Source organism: Protopterus annectens, chromosome 12.part0 (genome assembly GCF_019279795.1).
Source record: "Protopterus annectens isolate FY-2018-M chromosome 12.part0, PAN1.0, whole genome shotgun sequence".
Lineage (NCBI taxonomy): Eukaryota > Metazoa > Chordata > Ceratodontiformes > Protopteridae > Protopterus > Protopterus annectens.
Genome location: NC_056746.1, coordinates 1,170,105 through 1,191,964, shown reverse-complemented (window position 1 = coordinate 1,191,964; position 21,860 = coordinate 1,170,105).

Here is a 21,860-nt window from a genome sequence, read left to right as displayed (position 1 = left end):
CAAATAGTTGAGCTGTGCAGGCCACGCCTCACACACAGAAACAACAGAGGGGAACCCATCCCAGTGGACACCAAGGTATGTGTTGGCCTAAGAATACTAGCAACAGGTACCTTCCAGAGACCAACTGGTGATATGATGGGGATATCACAGGCATCAGCCTCCAGAGTACTGCACCATTTCCTTGATGCTATGTCAGCACATGTCGGTCATCATGTATATTTCCCCAATGCCCGTGAGGTATTGGCCAGCAATATGCGTTTCTTCCAGCAAATAGCGGAATACCCTGAGGTAGTGGGTGCAATAGACTGCACACACATACGCATCAAAGCACCAGCCGGTGAGCGGGGTAGGGCCTACATTAACTGCAAGGGCTTCCCCTCCATCAACTGCCAGGTCGTGTGTGATGCCCAGGGCATAATAATGAATGTGTGTGCTGGCTGCCCTGGGAGTTACCACGATTCCCACATCTGGCATTTGACGCAGCTGTACCAGACATTTGCCAATGGGGACATCCCGCACGGACACCTAGTGGGGGATGCAGGTTATACACTGGAGCCGTGGCTGATGACACCCATCAGAAACGCACACACACTTGAACAGGAACGCCATAATGAGGCACACGCACAAACGTAATGTAATAGAGCATGTGTTTGGGCTGCTCAAGTCACGGTTCCGGTGTCTGGACACATCTGGTGGAGCCTTGCAGTACACACCAACTACATGTACCCAAATTGTCATGGTATGTGCTATGCTACATAATATGATCTTGCGAAAACAGCTGCAGCAGGACCAGCATAGGGCCGGGCCAAACAGCCCCCCACCATTGCCAAGGCCATCACAGGCAGAGCGTGACTCGGAGGAGGAACAACCTGAGCCTGCCCCAGTAGGCAGAAGGAGGCGTGCCCAGTATGCCCTGGCCATGGCAAAAAGGCAACACATAGCACATACACTGGCTCAGTAGGAACCCTGGAATGATACCCCCTCTGACTCACTCAAATAATAACATGGATGCCTAAAATGACATGACCTGCTCACAAACATGTACAGGGAAGTGTAATATGCGCATCCGACAGAGGCAGCCCTGCAGCACCACCTGAGGCATGAATGCCATGTGTTAAGTAATGTAACACCATGTACTATATGCACACATGAGCACCCTGACTAACAATAACCCTTACCAAGCATGAAGCCAAAGAAATTATGATGGGATGATCAAGTGCAATAACTGGCTGAAGTAATGCAGTTAGTCAAAGGGGAGCCAATGTGTTTCAGGCTGGGAATACATGCGGAGCATGACATGATGCACCACCTGCTAGGGGTGGCGTGCACCTATCATGCCATGCCCCATGAATACTGGCAAAGACTGTCAGTACCCACAGCATGCCCTGAATAGGTAAGTCTCAAAACACAAACCCACCTTCATAGGTTCTACAAATGATAGGAACCTAGATGTAATGTTACCCAATGACAGATGTCTAAACAGCAAGTTGTTTGCAGTGTAAACACACACAGTATGGAGAATGTAGATACCAGTCCTGTAATAGAGAACTGGGTCAAGGCTCACATCAGCACCCTAACACTACCAGGTCACACCTCATACTGTGCTGTACAGCCGCAAAACATGGAACAAGCTACAAAAGGAGGGTGACTAGCAAGAAATGTCAAGGATAACCACACCCCCATGTTGGTACCACAACAAGAAGCAGCATGGATTAGCCATGGTCAAATACCAATGGCTAAAACCGCCTCCCAGTATATAGCCTGCTGCAGACTACTGTCCTAATACCAGAACTGCACCTGGCCTATGTCGGAATACATGAATATGTCAAGCCTCCCAAACCACATTATATTGCTTGACTGAAAATACCCAGACATATACCAGGAGCATTATACTAGCACCAACACAGTAGGAGAAAATTTCCCAGAATCCATAAACCAAAATGCCCAGGAACAATGTACCACTCCCACAAGAGGGTAAGCATACTGGATGTGATAATCAGCAACATGTGTACTGGATGGCAAGATGAGAAGTGTACCCTCACTGGTAAGACCAGACCATAGAGTAATCACACTGATATACACATCCTGACCCCAGTCCCTGGCCAGAATACCACAGTGTAAAACATGTGTAAAGCATAGGTTGCAGCCCTCAAACCGATGTTGAATCCACGAAAGACCCTGTGCAAGTGCAGAATATGGGACACACCACAGAACATGTTATACAGGCATTCCATGAACACAGCCAGGAATGCTTGGAGTATGCAATCCCAAATAACAACAACACACAATGCCATACACGCAGGCATCTGGCATGCTGGACTCCAGCCATTACCAAACCATGCAAGAGAATGAGGAAGCTACCACATGATAGAGCAAACATAAAGGAAATAATCACTGACCAGTAGTATGGCAATAACATATGTCCACACATACAATCCACTAAGTCCAGCCACAACAAGTAGAATCTGTGAATCCAGAGGCAATGTGACATCAGTCCCAAGTACATAGACAACCACAACACCCCAATAAATACAAATATATGTGATAGATGCAACCATGTATCCAAACCAGAGGTTGAGCTCCACCAACTCAGTATTGTCAAAACTAGTCAGGAGGAGAAGGTAACCACATACACCACAAACCCAGTCCCACATAGACCTACCACAACTGTAAACCAAACACATAAACACAGACAAATATTCCCGGAGGCCTTAATTACAAACACACCACACCAACAGAAGCCTCCAAAGCAGATCACAAGCAACCATAACCTTCAAACATAGCACATGCAATGAATAGTATGCAAAGCTGGTGTGCCAAACAGTCACAGGCCAGAAGGAAAAACAGCATGCCTGATACAGTCGTAATAGGTGTCTGTATAGGCAGACACACTGCTGTCCCACTCACCAGACTGAACAAGGGAAAGGGTAGATTAAGCTGCCTGTAGGCCACATAACACAAGTACGCAGGTCACCCCAAAGCAAGCAGAAATATGATGCACTCAATGTCCATGCTGGTGTGAATTACCTGAGATGTACCTCCTGGTCAACATGAAAAGAGACATGGATGGTCCCTCTGAGTATGTACCCCAGGCTGGTATGACACTGGCTGTGTGCAGCATCCAACCCTCACCAAGAATGATGCCACAGTACAAACACAGAATGCTCATGTTTAACAGCTGGCACAGTTACAGCTGTCAGTCCAAGAGGGTCTAATGTCTGTCTGCTTGAGATGTCAAGCATGACAAGCCATGCTGCTGTTCCAGGGATGGCTTGCACCTGTTACCCATGTGTGTCTGGATACTGGATAAGGCCTTTGCCGCCTCCATAGAGCCGTATGTAGGCAAGGCCAAAAAGACTAACCACCATAGAAAACATAAGTGGTAGGAAACATAAGGGTAATGCTGACCAATGCCAGATGTGTAAACTGCAATATGCATGCCCTGAGGCACTTCCCATTATGGAGAACATTGATGTCTGTGCAGTGACAGAAGCCTGCTGCAAGCCTAGTGATAGCACACCAGCACTACTAGGTTATACCACATATCATGTGTTATGGCCCCAACACCTGCACCAAAACATCAAAGGAGGGGGAGTATCCATATGCAGCACAGACACCCATATGGTCAGGTAACTGACAATGCACAAAGCAGCAGAGACCACCCATGTGCACCTAACTGTAGTCAAAACTGCTGTACAGTCTGTAGCATGTGACAGACCACACTCTCACACACAAGAACTCCACCCAGACATCCTGAAGACACTGGACAGTATGAATGTCCCACCAAATACCAGACAAGGTACACACAAATTACCATATAGGTGTCAAACCATTATGTATGCAAGGTGTAATCAGGGACCTAGGGACACAGGTCGACAGTAATCTGTCATGTCACACTAACAATACCAAAGTGGCTATGAAGATTGTCGATATTGGACACCGTATCATGAAAGGATTCACATCTACATCAACAGAGGTCACTGTGCCGCTGTACTGTTCCCTTATCACACCCATAATCTAGTACAATGACTCATATGGGATGTACCGTACGTGACACCTGCAGCAGTTCGAAGACCTCATAGTTACCCCACCAACAGGATAAAGGGTGTAAAATATATGTCATATGCTGCCTGGCTTTAGACACCTCAGCTGACTGCAATCACAGACTGCCTACACAGAGGCATTGTATGTCTGTTGTACAAGGCCATGTCCAACACAGGAGTAATGGACATGCTCCACCACAGGAAATCAAAGCCATTGGAGCTGTGAGAGTCACAGATGTCAGCCTCAACACATAATGAAGTAAGATGTGCTGGAGGGACAGATACATAACCCAGAGGCTCCCCACACCCAGAAACAGGATCCCAATCCATGGTAGGCTGAGCCCCTCACTGACACCCCCTCAACAGGAATATTGCCAAGTGGATGGATGACCATAAATGTATACTGGGGGTCCTCACTGTGTCACGACCAGACAGAGGCACATTGAAGAACTTCATAAATGGCCATAATAGAACATAGCAAGGGGTGGCGAAAGAAACACACACACTCTGGCTAGGCTTACTAATGGCCTAGGGTGTATAGCCTAGTATGAACCCATGAACCTATGAAGATACAAAACGTACAGGACACTAAGGATAATCACAAGGCTTACCCTACTGATGGTAGGAACCATGTTGGGCATCCACAGATATGCTCAATCACACAGATATTACAAACAACATACCAAACACACACACATATTGCTAACATACAACCTGTCAGGTGCAGTGCAAACACCCCAGAGTGCAAAATACCTATCCCAGCAGACTGATGGTCCCCTGACATTGCAGATGCTGAGGTAACAGCAATCATCTGCAAAGCAGAACACACAGCAGCAAAGGTATGTGATGGTGTCCTGTGCTGAGGCCAACATGGACTCCAAGAATAATGGAATGCCAAATCACACTACTGCCCAATGTCAGCCTTACCACAAGATATGTACCCAGAGAGCAGTGTACAACAACAGTGGTCCATCACAACAAAGGTGTTGCCTGAATGGATACTCCAAACTACCACCCCAGGATCCTGACAAGCTTGTTCTGCACAGCTATGGAAAGGATCAGTATGTACCGCAGACAGAAGGCTATTGTGGACCTACTGATACTGGACCCTACCACAGTGTGGCTGTCGAACTGCAGAACCTGCCCCTAAACATGTCTGACCCATTTGAAGCAGTCAGTAAGGTAATTGATGAGGGCAATGTGGTCCACACAGTGTAGCTGGACCGTGCACATGCTTCTAGACAATACCGTATGAGTTCAGTATGGATATGTTCACCAGCTTAAATATATACCCCTATGTCAGTAGAGGGGTTGCAAACCAGACCAAGGACAGAACTGACATGGTCACACATGCCGCATCCATGTCAGACTACAAAGCAGATATGAGTGGCATCCCACAAGGCCTGGTCTTGGGCCCCCCCGTTCTGTATATATGTCCCATAGGTATAGGCCAACATGGAAGGACTGTGACTGAACATGTATGCAGAGGAGTACAAACAGCCCACCATATCCGACCCCCAGCTGACACAAGCAACCCACAAAAGGGCCACCTACAAACAGACAACTGTAACCATAGCCATGTCAGCAAGCTAATTGCAGAACTGTGTATAGACAACCACCGTGGATATACAGTAAGTGCCCACAAATTACCACACAGGTGTTAACCCATGATGTACCTAACATGTAATGTGAGACCTGGGTACAAAAGGTGATAGATATCCTGCACTGGACAAACATGTAGCTGTAGTGTTCGCAGAAACATATACTATATACCCACCCAAACATGAAGGTTGGCAGATGTAGATAAGGGGAACTCACTGTGGCTCTGCAGTCATCCTCCATCAGCATCACAAGTGACTACAATAGCCCCTGTGGGATATACCGCAGCAGACACCTCCATCAACTGTAATGTCCACAACAGTACCCCACCAGGAGTAGCAAAGAGCATGAACAGATGCCATGTGTTGCCTGAGTAAACAAACTGCAGCCCCACACACCGCCATACTGCCCAGCTACAGGCAAGCTGTGCCTGATGTATGAAGCCATGTCCAACCTGGAATGAATGAACATGTTGCCCCTTGTACAATCTGAATGGCAGTGAGCTATGCACATGAGAGACCTGAACCTCAGCAATGACATACATAGGACAAGCTGTACAGAATGATCCATAACACAGAAGGCACCCCCACTCTTCAGTAAACTCCTGGTACAGGTCAGCCAGAGAGTCACATATCGACACCCCCTCAAGAGGAATCCTGATGAGTGGATGGGAGATGGTAGGGTAACCCTGGGTATCACTGTTATGTCAGAGGTAGACAGAGGCACAGTATACTAACCATGACATATGTCATGGCAAACTCCAGTTACAATGTGTGTCAAAGGACAAACACACCCTGTGACTAGCATCAGAAATGGTTTAGGAACATTGCTAGTGTTTGCCAATGTCCACCCATGTTGTGGAATACACTAGCAATGTTGGACGAGCCTGGTGTAGGTCGTCCATATCTGAACATAATGCAACATGGTCATATGTGCACAACTGGCCCCTACACCGTCTGTTGTGCTCACTATGAAGATGTCAAGCAGTCATAGGACTAAAGCCCAGGATACTGTCCACCACAGTGAAAGTACTGAACCAGTACACTATACGGTACTACAGTGTTAGGTCATTATGAAAGTATGTTGAGAACTGTCTGCAAAGTATCCCATGCAATCCCTGCAGACACAGTATAATCCCTGTTGTGGCAGACACGAAGCAGTTGGCCAGTTAGTACACAACATGACATCCAACACAACCATAAATATGAGATATTGTTGAAGTTCACACACCCAAATATGTGGTGGACTTCAGAGTGCAACATATGGAAAGCTCACACTGGGCATGCTCGCACACTTTGATAAATGAGGCATATGTCAGACAACATGCCATGGAAAGGCTGAACTGGGCATGCTCACACACTTAGGCCATATCTCCGTTTAGCAGTTGGCCACACATATCTGGTATTTGTATGTGTCAGTCCAGGAACCAACCACAACACAGCAATCTGCCCAGTGCACACAGTAAATGACTACAGAGACATAAGTGATATAGTGGATCACCGTCATATGCAATCATCTTCCACAGATACACAAGTTGGTCATAGGAACAGGGAATGCTATGGCAATAAAGACCTGCAAACAGTAGAACAGCACAACAAATATTGTGCATCCGACAATTGAACATATGGGTATAGAGGTCAATACTAGGCTTGTTGCCCTAGGGAATGACAGCTCAGCCAGAGTGTGCTTGGCATCTGCATCACCAGGACAGTAGGCTACTGTGCCACTGTAAAGTATGTCACAGAAGGCAACATGTGAGGCTAGTGAGCTGTGCCTCTGTCAAGCAGGGGCACCGTGGAGGTCCCAGGCATTGAATGTGCTAAGCCACAGCCATGTTGTCGGTGTGTGCTGTGAGAGGGTTGCTGAGGATCTCTGACAGTAGGTTTCCATCAATAACATACTGAGGGGAGCCCTATCTGCATTCTCTGGATGATTCCACTGTCAACACTGTGTTGTAATGAGTATGTGTGAATGAAGTGCCGTGCCAGAACTGTTCATAGATGTCCTCCCTCTGTGGGCTACAGTTCTGCAATGTATTAAGTCACTCTGTCTGTTGTACGGTGCATATATGGCTGGTGTACAGTTGACAGATGTCTTGTTGTGGAGCAGTCATGGGTATATGTGGGATAGCATGACCAATGCAAACCGTACACATGCTCATAGAAAGCAATTGTCAAGGATTATGCTGAGTGGCCAGTATAGTCCCCCAGCATGGGTCCTCTGAAATCGTCCACCCCAGTCTTCACAAGTGTAGAGTCTGCCTGTGCTAAATACAGTTTGTGTGCAGTGACAACCTTGCCTGGGGGTGGAGATGAGATATGGATGTCCAGGGAAAGGTGGGTATGGTCAGATATCAACAATGGTGGTCTACCTCTGGTGTGGAACAGTGAGTACTCACGTTGCAGATGGACAGGTGCAATATGTATTCCCCCATGTGGCTGTGGTGTGTGGTTCTGCCATAACACATGGACCCACAAATTGTAGTGGATGTAGGGTAAAGTGGTAGAGGCCTGAATAGTTCTCACACACAATATGCCTGTACCTGATGTTAACAACTGGAATGGTGTATGTGAACACCTGCATATCCTGACACTGTTCCCAGGGAATCTAAGTGTGTGTCCTGGATGTGGGTGTGGTGTTCTGGACTGGTTGTGTTGTGTGTTACAGGTCCTGTGGTCCCAAAGCATGGTATAGAACATAACCTGCCAGTGCGATGTGCATATCTGACCCTGACGTAGGTGGCTGCAAATGCATATATATGCTATCCCCCACCTGACAGGTAGTACTACATGTACATACCTCTGTAGAAATAAAGATGTCAGCACCCTATAAATACTGCAGGTGCAGAATAGATGCCTAGTAATTCGAATAGTGCACTCCGCTAATGCGTCTCCCTCAAATGTCATAATATAATTAGGTAGGAGTTCGAATCCTGCAAATGTTCAGTGTGTGTGTGTGTGTGAGAGGAAATGTCTCTTTGGCAACTGGGAGAACACACTACAGGATGCACACTTCCCTTTCTAAACACAGATGATGTCAGCACCCTATAAGTACAGCAGGAGAAGGGAATCTTCCCAGTAATGCAAATAGCACACTCTGCTAATGTATCCGACTCGAGTGTCATAACATAGTTAGGTAGTGGTTTGAATCCTGCAAATGGCAAGTGTGTGTATTTGGATGAGGGGGGTTAGTGTGTGTGCAATTCTGTGTGAGGGAAATGTCCCTTTTGGCAACTGGTAGAACACACTACAGGATGCACATTCCCCTTTCTAAACACAGATGATGTCAGCACCCTATAAGTACAGCAGGAGAAAGGAAGCCTCCCAGTAATGTGAATAGCGCACTCTGCTAATGCGTCCATCTCAAGTGTCAGAACATAGTTAAGTAGGGGTTTAAATCCTACAAATGCTTAGTGTGTGTAGAAGGGGCTAGTGTGTGTGCAAGTCTGTATGAAGGAACTGTCCCTTTTGGCAACTAAGAGAACACACGACAGGATGCACATTCCCCTTTCTAAACACTGATGATGTCAGCACCCTATAAGTATAGCAGGAGAAGGGAACCCTCCCAATAATTCGAATAGCGCACTCTGCTAATGTGTTTCTCCCGAGTATCATAATATTGTTAGGTAGGAGTTTGAAATCTGTAAATGACATGTGTGTGTGTGTTGGATGTGGGGACTCTGTGTGTGTGCAATTCTTTCTGAAAAACATGTGCTTTTTTGAAATCAGGGGATCACACTACATGATGCACATTACCCTTTCCAAACAGTGATGATGACAGCACCCTATACATACAGCTGGAGAAAAAACATCGGCCAGTACTCAGAATAGCGCAACCTGCTACAGCGTCACTCTCAAGTGCCATAATGCATTTAGGTAGCGGTTTGAAACCTGCAAGTGTGTGTGTGTTTGGATGTGGGGAGTTTGTGTGTGCATTTCCGTATGAAAAACATGTTAGTTTTGGCAATCAGGAGATCACACTACCTGATGCACATTACCCTTTCAAAATACTGATGTTGTCAGCACCCTATAAGTACAGCCAGAGAAAAAGAATTATCTAGTAATCCGAATAGTGCGCTTTGCTAATGTGTCTCTCTCACATGTCGTGACTTAGTTAGGTAGGGGAATGAATCCTGCAAATGGCAAGTGTGTGGGGGTAGTAGGGTGTGTGTAAATGCAAGTGTGGGAGAACAGATCCTTTTGGCAAATACTACAATACACCAGATGCTGCATATTCCCCCAGTAAACACAGGGGCTGTCACCACACTATCAGCACAGCCAAACAGGGCTAGTTGGCTAGTAATGCCAATAGTGCGCTCTGCTACTGTGTCTATTACCATTGTCAGAGTACAGATAGGTATGTTTTGGTAACCCACAACTGCCACGGTGGTTGTGTCACACATTATGACCTTGTGTGGGTCTTTGTACATAACAATGCATGCCATTGCCTAAACCAGCAATGGCATTGCACACATGATGTATGTGTGTGACACATACACATAAATACCTGTGATCTGCAGTAGTTACCATGTCTGACACATGCCTTGAGTGGATAAATGGTATTTGCAATGTATACCAATATGACTGTGTCTTACTGTGCAGGGTCCGCACGTGGTATGTGTCTATACAGTGTGGGTCTATATGGTAAAATACCTACAGCAGGGGATACACATCTGGTCTGGGCCATATAGTCTACATGTAGTCGATGTACAGGTGCTGCATTTTCCCACCTGTTGTGGTAGTGGTAACATGTCATTCCACTGCAATTCAGTGACCACATGCTGTGAACCCTTCAACTTGTGTGTTGTAGCTACAGTAATGCTCATGCACAATGTTTGGCTGGATGCAGTCCAGCCATATAAAGACAGTTCTTGAGACTGTCATATTGCCAGTGTTGTTATGTAGGATAGGTGGTCTTCCTGTATGGGAGGGTTGTGTGTGCCAGGCTATGAACCAGATGGCAGTCCGACACACTGTTAGCTGCACATGATTAGGCCCTGATGCTTCGTGCTGTGCCAACAACCTGGAGGTGTGTGTATCTGTGGTGCCTTGGGATACCACCCCCCTGTCCATGTGTGTTACATGTGTAAGGGATGACAGGCATGGTATGGGGCATAACCTGTCAGTGATGGGTAACACCTGTGAGCCATGAATCAGGAATCTGGTACTGCACAGACATTGCAGTTCACCGTGCTGAGGACAGTGTCCAGTGCATGCATCTTGTGGTGTACACTGCTGTTGTTGTGTAGCAGCACTGTTAGTGTCCTAACCTGTGTGATACCCATGGAGGTGGCTATGTAAACCGTGTCCTGCAGCATAAGGCAGTATGTGTGTATCAAGGAGCTTTGCCATTATACATCGGGCCATGGGTGTCACGTGCAAGATGACCCTTGCACATCATTGTGGCTTCCCTAGCATGTAAGCACACGTTGACAGCCAGCGGATACCCAATGAATGACATTGGAGACTGAACATAATGTAGACATACAACACCCTTCCCACATATAGTGGTAGCACACCTGGTGAGGGTATGTTGGCAACCAAGATCAGGCTCATACTGGCCTGTGCCACATGCTGAGAGATCCATTCTATGTTCCTATCATGTAGTCCAGGGAGGTATGTCTCAGGTCAGCCATACTGGCATGGTCAATGAGTGAGTCATATGTGTCCATGCCTCTGACTGACCTGTATGCATGTGTTCTGTGGTGGACCATAGTGCCCTGAGGCATATTACTGTGACCTTCACCAGATACAGCCTGTTGAGCGGGACCCCAGTGCAGCACCCAAGACAGGTACCTGACACGCCTGTTGCAGGTGTGTTGTGTAGCCCTACAGGCTGTGAGTGTGTGGCACACGGGATGTGTGTGCCATGTGTGGCATGTGTTCTGTTCCGACGGAACATATGCCTGTGTGCCAGCTGCGGAGGTGTGTGATGCTCAGGCAGGATGCTATTCTGAGTCCCCACATATGCCCCAGTGTGTTCAGCATGCTGTCAGTGTGTGTCAATGTCTGACTTGTATTGTAGTCACTGTAATATATTTCATTTATTTATTTATTTATCTTACATTTGTTGACCAGGATAGTCCGACTGGATGCATGTCCATTTCCAGCGGAGGCCCGGGGAGAAAAGCTACAAGGGTAAGCAGATACAGCATTACATAATACCAGCATTACATATTACAAACAGATTATTTACAGAGATTACATAAGTAAGCAAGTTAAACATGTTCCACAGGTTAAAGTTAGTCCTGAGCACAAGTCAGGATTAAATTAAATTACACAGTAAACTGGTTAACAGATTTTACACATTCGAGTTATCCAGGCTTGATACATTGACATAGCCAGTTAAGTGACAAATGTTGTTTGAGTCTAGTGTTAAATTGACCTAAGGTGGAAAGTAAGGTAATATCAGCTGGAAGTGAGTTCCAGGATCTACTTACAGAGTTTGCAAAGAGAATCACCGGCTGTGTTATTAAATTTGCTAGTCTGAATTAGTAGTTTGTTAGAGGATTGAAGCGGTCTAGGATTGTTATAGGGGGTGATAATATTTGAAGTGCAGGAGTATTGTCCGGATTATAGAGGATTTTATAGGCCATAATCAGTTGGTTATACTGTATTAGGCTGGGTAGTTCAAGCCAACCAAGCTGATTTAGATTGATGCAATGATGTGTCCTAAAAGGTAGCCCAGTGGCAAACCTGGCAATGTGGTTGTAGAAAATTGAGTGTTTGTTAAGGACAGTCTTGTTCATATTGAGTAGAGGGATGCATACAGAAGGGTTGAAAGAAGGTGTGAGCAAACTATGGCAATTTTAGCTGGAGGGGTTAGGAAGGCTTTTATTCTGTAAAGTGACCCTAGTTTTTTATTGATGGCTTTAATAATTTGGTTAACATGTAGGTCACATTTGAGATTATTGTCTATGATGACACCTAATAGATTAGTAGATGGGTCAGGGGAGATTATTGTGCCATCAGTTGATGTTATGGTAAAGGTGAAAGCAGTAGACCTACATGTTGGTGAAATAACAGCAGTTTAGTTTTTTTGGGATTTAGGATCAGACGATGTTCAGAAAGGCAGTTTTCTATTGTATTAAAGGTGGTCTGGGTAGCTGACCATAACTCTACTGGATATGTGGCTGAGCAGATCAGAGTAGAGTCATCAGCATATTGGATACAGCTGACTTTTGGGATGACAGTATAAAGGGCGTTAATGAAGATGGAGAACAGCAAGGGCCCTAGTATAGAGCCTTGTGGTACTCTGAGGGTGTTAGGTAGAAGGTTAGAGAGTTTGTTCTGCCAGAGGCCAGCGTGCTGTCGATCATGCAGGTAGGATTGAAACCATTGGAAGGCTCCAGTATCTAGACAGAATGTTTGCAGGGTGTGGATTACAAGTTGGTGATCAACCATATCGTATGCCTTAGAAAGATCCAAAAAGAGGGCTGAGGATATATAATTATTGTTGCATGTATGGTTTATGGTGTTAGTAAAGGCTAGGAGGCCTGAAGTAGTGCTGTGATGAGGACGGAAGCCATGCTGAGTGTCTGCCATAAGGCAATTTTGGATTAGGTGGTGCATGAATTGTCTATGAATAAAGTTTCCATAATCTTTGCAAGTGGAGAGAGTATAGCTATTGGCCTATAATTGGAGAATTCAGTAGAGCTGCCTCCTTTGTGAAGTGGGATTACATAGGATATTTTCCAGATGGTGGGAAATTTAGATTCTACCATGGTTCGTTTGATTAGTTTTGAGACGGGGTAAGCAATAGCATCAGCTGATTTTTGTAGGTACTCGGCAGGGAGTTGATCAGCAGAAAGTGTAGTGGGTTTTACTTTTTCAATCAAGGTACGGAAAGTGAAGTGGCGACTGGTTGGCAGCTGAATGCAAGTAGGTTTCTAGGGGTGCTACTTTTAGGACGAGGGGAGCTAGGAGGTAGATGGCTAGCTAGGGCTTGAAATGTCTCAGTAAATAATTGGTCAAAACTATCAGAAACATCTTCAGGGGTTTTATCAATAGTAGCAGCAGGGATGGGGTTGAAGTTTGTCCAGGATGTTGTATATATGACATGCCACCTGACAGGGTATGGCATTACTGGGTTCAGAGAGCTCAGTACCCAGATTGGCTGTGTGGTGGCATCCCACACATATGTTGTACGTTCCTGGCCAAGGGTGATGGCTGACTGCATACATGTGGCAGCTGTGACATTGCCACATGACTCACATAAACCACAACTGGACCATAGACATGATTCACAGGTTACCTTTGCACATGCTACCCTAGTAGTGTGATTGCCATGGTGAGTACCAACACATAGGGCCAATGGGGAACAACATACTGAAGGTGTGTATGTGTGGGTGCACCGCTACTGTTTCATAGCACTGGCATATATGACTGCACATGTGGGTAAATGCCAGGTAAGACATGTGCAATGTGTCACAGGCAACGATACATGAGTACAGGACAGACAGTGACGTTCTGTCATGTGTAAAGTTGACACACGTATTGTACGCTATGCAGATGTCACTAGAAGTTTACAGAAGCTCTGTAACTCTGCATTGCAGGTGTAAGCAGTGTTCCAGCGAACCCCAAGCGAACATGCATGCAAACAAAGCTACAGTAAGCAGGGCTGGAAGTAATGCATTGTACAACAAAGAAGGGGTAACAATAACAGTAAGTAACAATGCAAATATGTAGGCACTATCAACATGTACATAGGAATACACAGCGCAGATGCCATTGGTAGAACTGATATTATGTCATCGTTATTTGTGATTTGGATTACATTGGTACTGCACACATATCTACATGCGCAAACATCCACATTACATAGTCGTTGTGGGCAACTTGACACCATTACTGTACATGCCCACCATTGCATATCACTACTTGCGTTAGCTTCCCCCCTGTGCTACCCATGTATGCGGCTATCTGTTGACAACCTTACCACCGGCATGCAATTATGTGCAGCTGTTACACTTTGGTATGTACTATGGGTGCAGATAACAATTCAGGACATTCATACAGTTACTGCAGGCATGCTGGGATAAACACACAGTCATAGCAGCACACTGTACTGTTACCAACATGATACTACTAATACACTTCTATGTAGTCACCCTGTGCATCAGCAACGTGTTTACCTGTTCCCGCAATGATGTTGGAGATTTCAGGAGGTGGCACAGTGTCATCATATGCACAGGGTGTGAATTAGGTATGCCTGAGTCAGCCACTGATACCACCAATTGACATTTGTGTATGTGTGTTGGTGAAGGGGCAGCAGTACAGGGTGGGGCAGTGTTGGTGCAGTGTGTGCGTGTATGTGGTCGCCCTAGGTGTTAAAATTTCACATGTGTGTATGCACGCACACAGTTCCACCTCATGGCTGCCATATACAGGGGTTTGTGGACAGCCACAGACTGCACCTGGCAGGTCATACAGATCAGTGTCTGTGGGTGGACATGGTACCTGTGCCTGCAGGGGTGCTACAGACCCGTATCCAGGACTAAGCCAGACTGGGTACTGTCTTCAGAAGCGGGAGTGTGTTGACTGGACACAGGTCCCTGTTGGGACTGTCCAGGAGCCACGTGCACGTGGTCTCCTGGGGCGTTCCGATGACAGCACAGACCCAGCATTGCTGGGGCTGCTGCTGGCACTATGGGGGCGTGCACAAGCCTGTTGTCATCCTCCCCTACTGCCAGCTGCTGCTGTTGCCGGCATACGGCCATGGCGACGCCGCAAACGCCCACCATTGCCCTGGCTCATGGAAATTTGGTTGTGGAACTGCTGTAATATGTCCCCACAACGTCTGTCTATGACATCAGTGAAATTACGGATAGCATCCACAATGTCACGCATACTGTCTGTCATGGCTGTGCGACATGCTCTCAGCTCCCTCAGACCCTGTTCTGGTGTACCTTTCCATACGCGACTGTGCCTGCATGACAGTCCGAAACATAGCTGAGGTTGACAGACCTCTTTGGGCACGTCAGCCAGAGGCAGTACGCCCACGGATGCTCCCACAAGAACCCATGGGCAACTCTCTGTGTGGTACCATCGGAGGACCCTGCCCATGGCTGCTGTGTGGGGACGCATGTGCCACAGGTACCACATTACCCTGGTTTATGCCCACTGTATCCTGTCCATCACCTAGGGACAATGGTGACAAAGGATGTACTGGCAGGATGACTGTGCTTAATGATGGGGTTGACAGCTGTGTACTGTCAATTGGCTGACCAATGGCGGACCCTGACACACCTTCCTGTACCATTGCACAAATATCATCATTACCAGTACTCATGGCACAAGATTCAGGTTCCCTGCTGCAGGTCACCAGAGCAGCACCAGAACCTGTGGGAGGAAGACAGGAAACACAGTTTACAGTCTCCAGACATTGTTACCAGTGATGCACTTCTGCACACATGCACACATGCACACATGGACACATGCACACATGCAGACATGCACTGCGTGGACACATGCACACATGCACACGTGGACACATGCACACATGGACACATGCACACATGCACACGTGGTCACATGCACACATGGACACATGAACACATGCACACATGCACACGTGGACACAGGCACATGCACACATGCACACGTGGACACAGGCACACATGCACACATGCACACATGCACATGTGGACACAGGCACACCTGCACACATGCACACATGCCCACATGGGCACAGGCACACCTGCACACATGCACACATGCACACCCACAGTATACACACAGAGCACTACTGAGTTACACTACTGTTACTAGCATTATCAGGACTATTATAGGTTATGTTAAAACACACTCACCAGCATGGATGGCCTGCCTTGCTGTAACCCCGAGCGACCTGCAGAAATGATGAGATTAATGTCAGTGGGCACAACTGTGCCATTGATATTGCATATGCGCGGTGATACAGTGCAATAGTACACCAGTTGCCTTTCACACGCCAGCTGCTGGATATTGCCAGTATCACACATGCACAATTACATACTATGATGACAGATACATACCATGGACACACTCTTACACATGCATAAACTAACAGTGTACAGAACAGTCAGAAGTGTACATATGGCATATTACCCATGCTCCATGTCGTGGTTGTGCTGTGTGGATCCAGCCTCCATCATGATGCAGGTGTACTGCTGTTGCTGATCCGGGGCTGGAGCCACAACACTTAGGAAGTAGCCCCTCTAGTCTGGTGAGGGGGATGTGTATGACCACCCCACCTCCTGTGGCAACCTGTTGCCTGTGGATATCTGATGCACGCTGACGGACACTTCGATTAAATCACTGCAGTGATGTCAGCATACCTGGGCTCATATGTCCTATTATATGTGCCCAATATCATTTACTCTATGGACAAAGGTCTTGCCCTTGCAGTGCAGCCCTCTCCTGTTGATTCTGACTGGTGCGGAAAACAGGATGTCATACTCCCAAGCACCAGGCTCTGTGATCTCCTCATCTTCACGCTTTGCAGAGTAGGCGGGATTACACGGCTATGATGAGCCATCTCCCCTGGAAGAGAGAACACAACAGGCAGGATATCAGCAGACTATGTCAGCAATATATGGCACACATACTATACATGATACTCATGTGTAGTGATATACTACTAATTCATACAATGCTGCACATGTGTGTGTCATGGTGGATAATAGGTACATGGCTGATATCAGTGCTCAGCCAACACCTGTGCAACGATACCTGCCACATTCCACACACACAACATAGTAGCATGCCCCATCGGTCCAGCACACTGACAGGTCCAATGCACAACCTCACTCTGGCAGGGGTTCATCCCAAGGTACTGTGTATGTGGGACGCCATCCACTAGTGTGATGTGGACACAAGTTTACTCGGCCTGGATATACATATTCCACCACCACCACCAACACAGTAGATTACTTTGATATGTATGTGATTAGACAGTTATTCACTTGTTAGGACTGAGATGGTATCCATGCAGCACACTGGGCCAGTGGAAGCCACACCACACTGCTGACCCTTTTGCAAATGCTTACCATGGACATACCACAGATTGCATGGAACTTGCACACATATTTCTAACCCAGACCCTATGCACAAGCAGCAGTTAGGCATCCTGTCCAGTGGACCCAGACAGAGGCAGATTGTATACACAGCATGAGAGGCTACTGCAGGACAGAGCACATTCATTAAGGAAGGCATCTGTGGTCAGCACTGGAACTATGCTATGGTCCTCATAACAGGCCATGGCCTACCTGGGAGGAAATGGCCACAAACACTATGGATGACCACAAGGCCTTCTTCTAGTTATGTTACACATATGGACCAAATGCCCCTCAGGATATGCTCTGTGTTAATACAATCAACCTACTTAACATTCACCAAACACACAGATATTGGCAACAGTCTTGCAGACAGGTTCAGCGCACATATCCCCTCCTCCTTCTCCCCCACCAGTTGAAATAGTTATCACAGCTGTATGTACCCTCCCTATCATCTCACACATGTCCAGGTGAGGGCTGCCTCAGTGTGCAGAGCAGAAACACACAGCATCACTCAGTACTCTCATGGTATCCTTCCTGGATGTGTAAGCTACTCTGCACTCCAAGAGGACATGGGCTAACCTGATATAACACTGATAATTTATCTTGGCTGTATTTCACAGGATACATGTACCTGGACAGTGGCATACAGCCACAGTATGGTCCCACACTCACTAAGGAGGCACCTTGACCTCCCTGAGAACTACCACATCATATGCGCATAACTGGCCTGGTCTGCTAAGCTATGGAATTTATGCAGTATGGGATGTATGTATGCAGTGATATCGGCACCTTGCAGACACTTGTTCCCAGCCAGTGTGCCTTTGTGATGGGCTGGATCCTGCCTTTTGAACCTGGCTGGACTCTTTCAAAGCAGTCAATTACAGCCACTGCTTGAGGGCAACACACAGACAACTGCTGCCAGGATCATGGCCTACTACTGATTGACATGGGTCATGGTCATCCCTTTGTGAAATCCATGTACACACAATATATCACATGGACATATACCTATAGATACAGACCTATGACACATTTGGTGGGTTCACAGTATGTACACTATTAATCTGCTACTTTGCATTACCTGTGTCGAAATGTAGCTCGTTAAGTTACCACTGCTTCTTGATTCCTGCTGCTACTGTCACTGCGATACAGCTTAGAATCACAGAGTCACAGTAAGTTTAGGTTTTTTTTTTGTTCTCTCTCTCAGTTTTCTCTCCCTCTGTCTGCTTCCAGACAGTGCAATGAATGTATTGCATTTTGGAGTGTTAGTACTGGATGCATTTGTAGGTATCTGCATAGGTCCATGTGATGGCCTCTGCACCAATTGTAAGCCAGCATTTGCTAATTGCATACAGCCAGTTGTGTACTGATTGCAGTTCTCACTGTGATTTCAGGTCAGTGCTATAAAAGGGTATGTGAGATAGGCATTGCCCTTTCAGATTGTAAGGGCGGGGACCATGCTGGTATGCTGTGGACACTGTTCTGTGAGTGTAAAGGTTAGTATCTCTCTCATGATTCAGGCTGTGTTGTAGATTCACATTTCTCCATTCCTCTCTCCTGTTCCCTGTAGTAAGTGTGTATGCACAAAAACCCACAACTATATATAGATATATATTTTTATATATAAATTAAAATAAAACATTTTTATATGTACATTAACTGACATTATTAACTACAAACTAACAACAAACATGGGCTGTTCACACACTACTATTATGGGAATCCAGTAGTTTTGACAGTAATTCTACATGACATGCTTTGGTACTACACATCCTATATTCCCTTTAAATTCATCCCTACTATTACATGTTATATTTATTTTAGCACAATGTTCTTGTATAAGAGTCATGGCTTAGTGGTAGGTCATACAGACTAGTGTTTCCTGGGTTTGGGACTGACAGTGGATTTTATTTTGCTTTTGAACTGAGTACAGGACCTGTCAATCAAACTGACTAAGGCACTTTTAAGCAGTTGTAACTGAGTTAGCACTGGTTTGCGAGCTCACGCATGCCCCGGGGGTTGCTCCACCCACCCCCCGCTTAACAGTGCTTACTTGGGCCCCCCGCTATTTTCTTGGAAAGAAATGAAAATGGGGGGACAGGAAAGTGGTGAAAAAGGGGGCACAAAGAGGGTAAGACAGTAGGGAAACAAGGTGGGGATTTGCAGGAGGGATTGGTAAGGCCCATAGTGCCCATTTCTTCATCAGCAACAGCTGTGCATATGTATGTAATTTGGTGTGACATTTGAAACCTTCCACCCCTGAGAGGGGGTCAGGACAACAATAATACTTGTTGACAGCCAATTGTAATTGATAGTTTCCATGTCCAGAGACATTTTGCGGGAAAGGGCAGCTATGTATGGGGCATAATTTTTTGTGGGTACAGAGTGCCCTTTTTTTTTTTTAGGTGAGAGTGGTATGTCAGGTAAAGGGAAATCCGGGGTGGGGAGGTAGGGGGGAGGTAAACAGACAAGACAAACAAGACCCTACAGGGGGGGTGTATGACATGTGGGGGGGGTTTCACAATTGACGGGACGGAGGTTTGGATATCCAGAGCCCATGAGCCCACAGATGGCAACAGTGGAACTGATATCCCCACCATGGCAGTTGCCACTGTTCCTTCACTGCCCAGGATGGGGCTTTTGGGGGTGTGTGGGGGGAACAGGCATGCCCGGGGGTGCCACCCCCTCAAGGGGGTGGGGCTGGAGAACAGAGTCCCGAATCTCCCCCGCACCACAGTCCGGACGCTATGGAGGGTGAGTGGTGGTTTCCCCCGGGCCCCACTTGCAGAGGGGGGGAGCCCCATCCCCTGCAGGGTTCCACCTGCAGGTGGCACAGGGCCACCGGAGGAGGGTCCAGACTGGGCATAGTGCCAGGTGCACTCGCCAGCTGAGGTGGGAGAGGTGGGTCCCCTGGAACCCGCCTTCCCTGTTTTCCCATGTTTTGCATTATGTCATGACAGTTTGGGTTTTAAAAAACCATTCAATAAAAAAAAAAATTACCTTACAAAATTTTAACAGCATGCATTAAATTTTAACCAAACACCCAGATATTCACACCATTGAACAGCGTGCATAAACATGCATAATTTGAACAGCAATACACAGTCCAACAACATGCAGGGTTAATTGATGGAACAGGCCATCAGGTTTGGATGTATGAACAGGACAGATGCATCAACAGACATGCAAATATATATGACCCAACAGGACAAAGTCCAGGGGGGTTAATTGTGATTGCACATACCATTTTTACGTGGAATGGGGTTTATGTGGTTATAGGGGGGGGAAGAAAATAATATTAACACCTTCAAATACCAATCATATGCTGTACATTTCTAATAGCTGCACATATATACACACTACTGTTCTAACTACAGTTTCCTATATGATAACTATTTCAACTTGGTGATAGGACTGTTACTGCAACATCAATATACATTTTATTGTTCTTCATACACATTCATATCTAGCTTTGTTCAGCTACATCATCCTGCTACATTTGCTTTATATAGCTGTAGACAAGTGTGGATGTTTGGTATATCAGACAATCATACTATCTGCATATTGCAGACTGAGAGCAACATATCCAGATTTTGGGATACACATTCCAGATGCAGCAACACTTTGAACAGATTTTGCTGTTTTGTTTTTATTCCCCCATGCATTTCCTTCTGTCTTTACTGCCGTATACTTTTTTCAGGGTTATTACTACTGTATTGCTGGATTCATGACACTTTCTCACACCCCTCACTTGTTTTCATTTTACTATTCAGGATGGTACTTCTAGGCTTTATTGACATGTTTTACCTGTAGTTATTACAATCCTTTCCAGCAGTCTCACTTCTGTCATGTTTCAGTATTTCAACAGGGATATATTTCACACATGTGATTTCATCATCTTCTGCAGCTATACTTTTCAGCCTGCTGCAGGTTGTGTACTATTTTCTTACAGGTGGGGCATTTTTTTTTCAGAATTTATGTCAGACATTTTCATTTTTCTGTTTGGCTTACAGGCTGCAACACACTTTTTTAATCAAGCAATACTTGCAGACACTTTCACACTGTTACTTGTACATGTTATTCCTTAGTGACTACACTGCACTCTTTTGCTGACTGTCATACTTTTATATTTCTTTACAGTTACTGGTAGTGGATTACTGACCTGCCGGGCCCCCAAAACC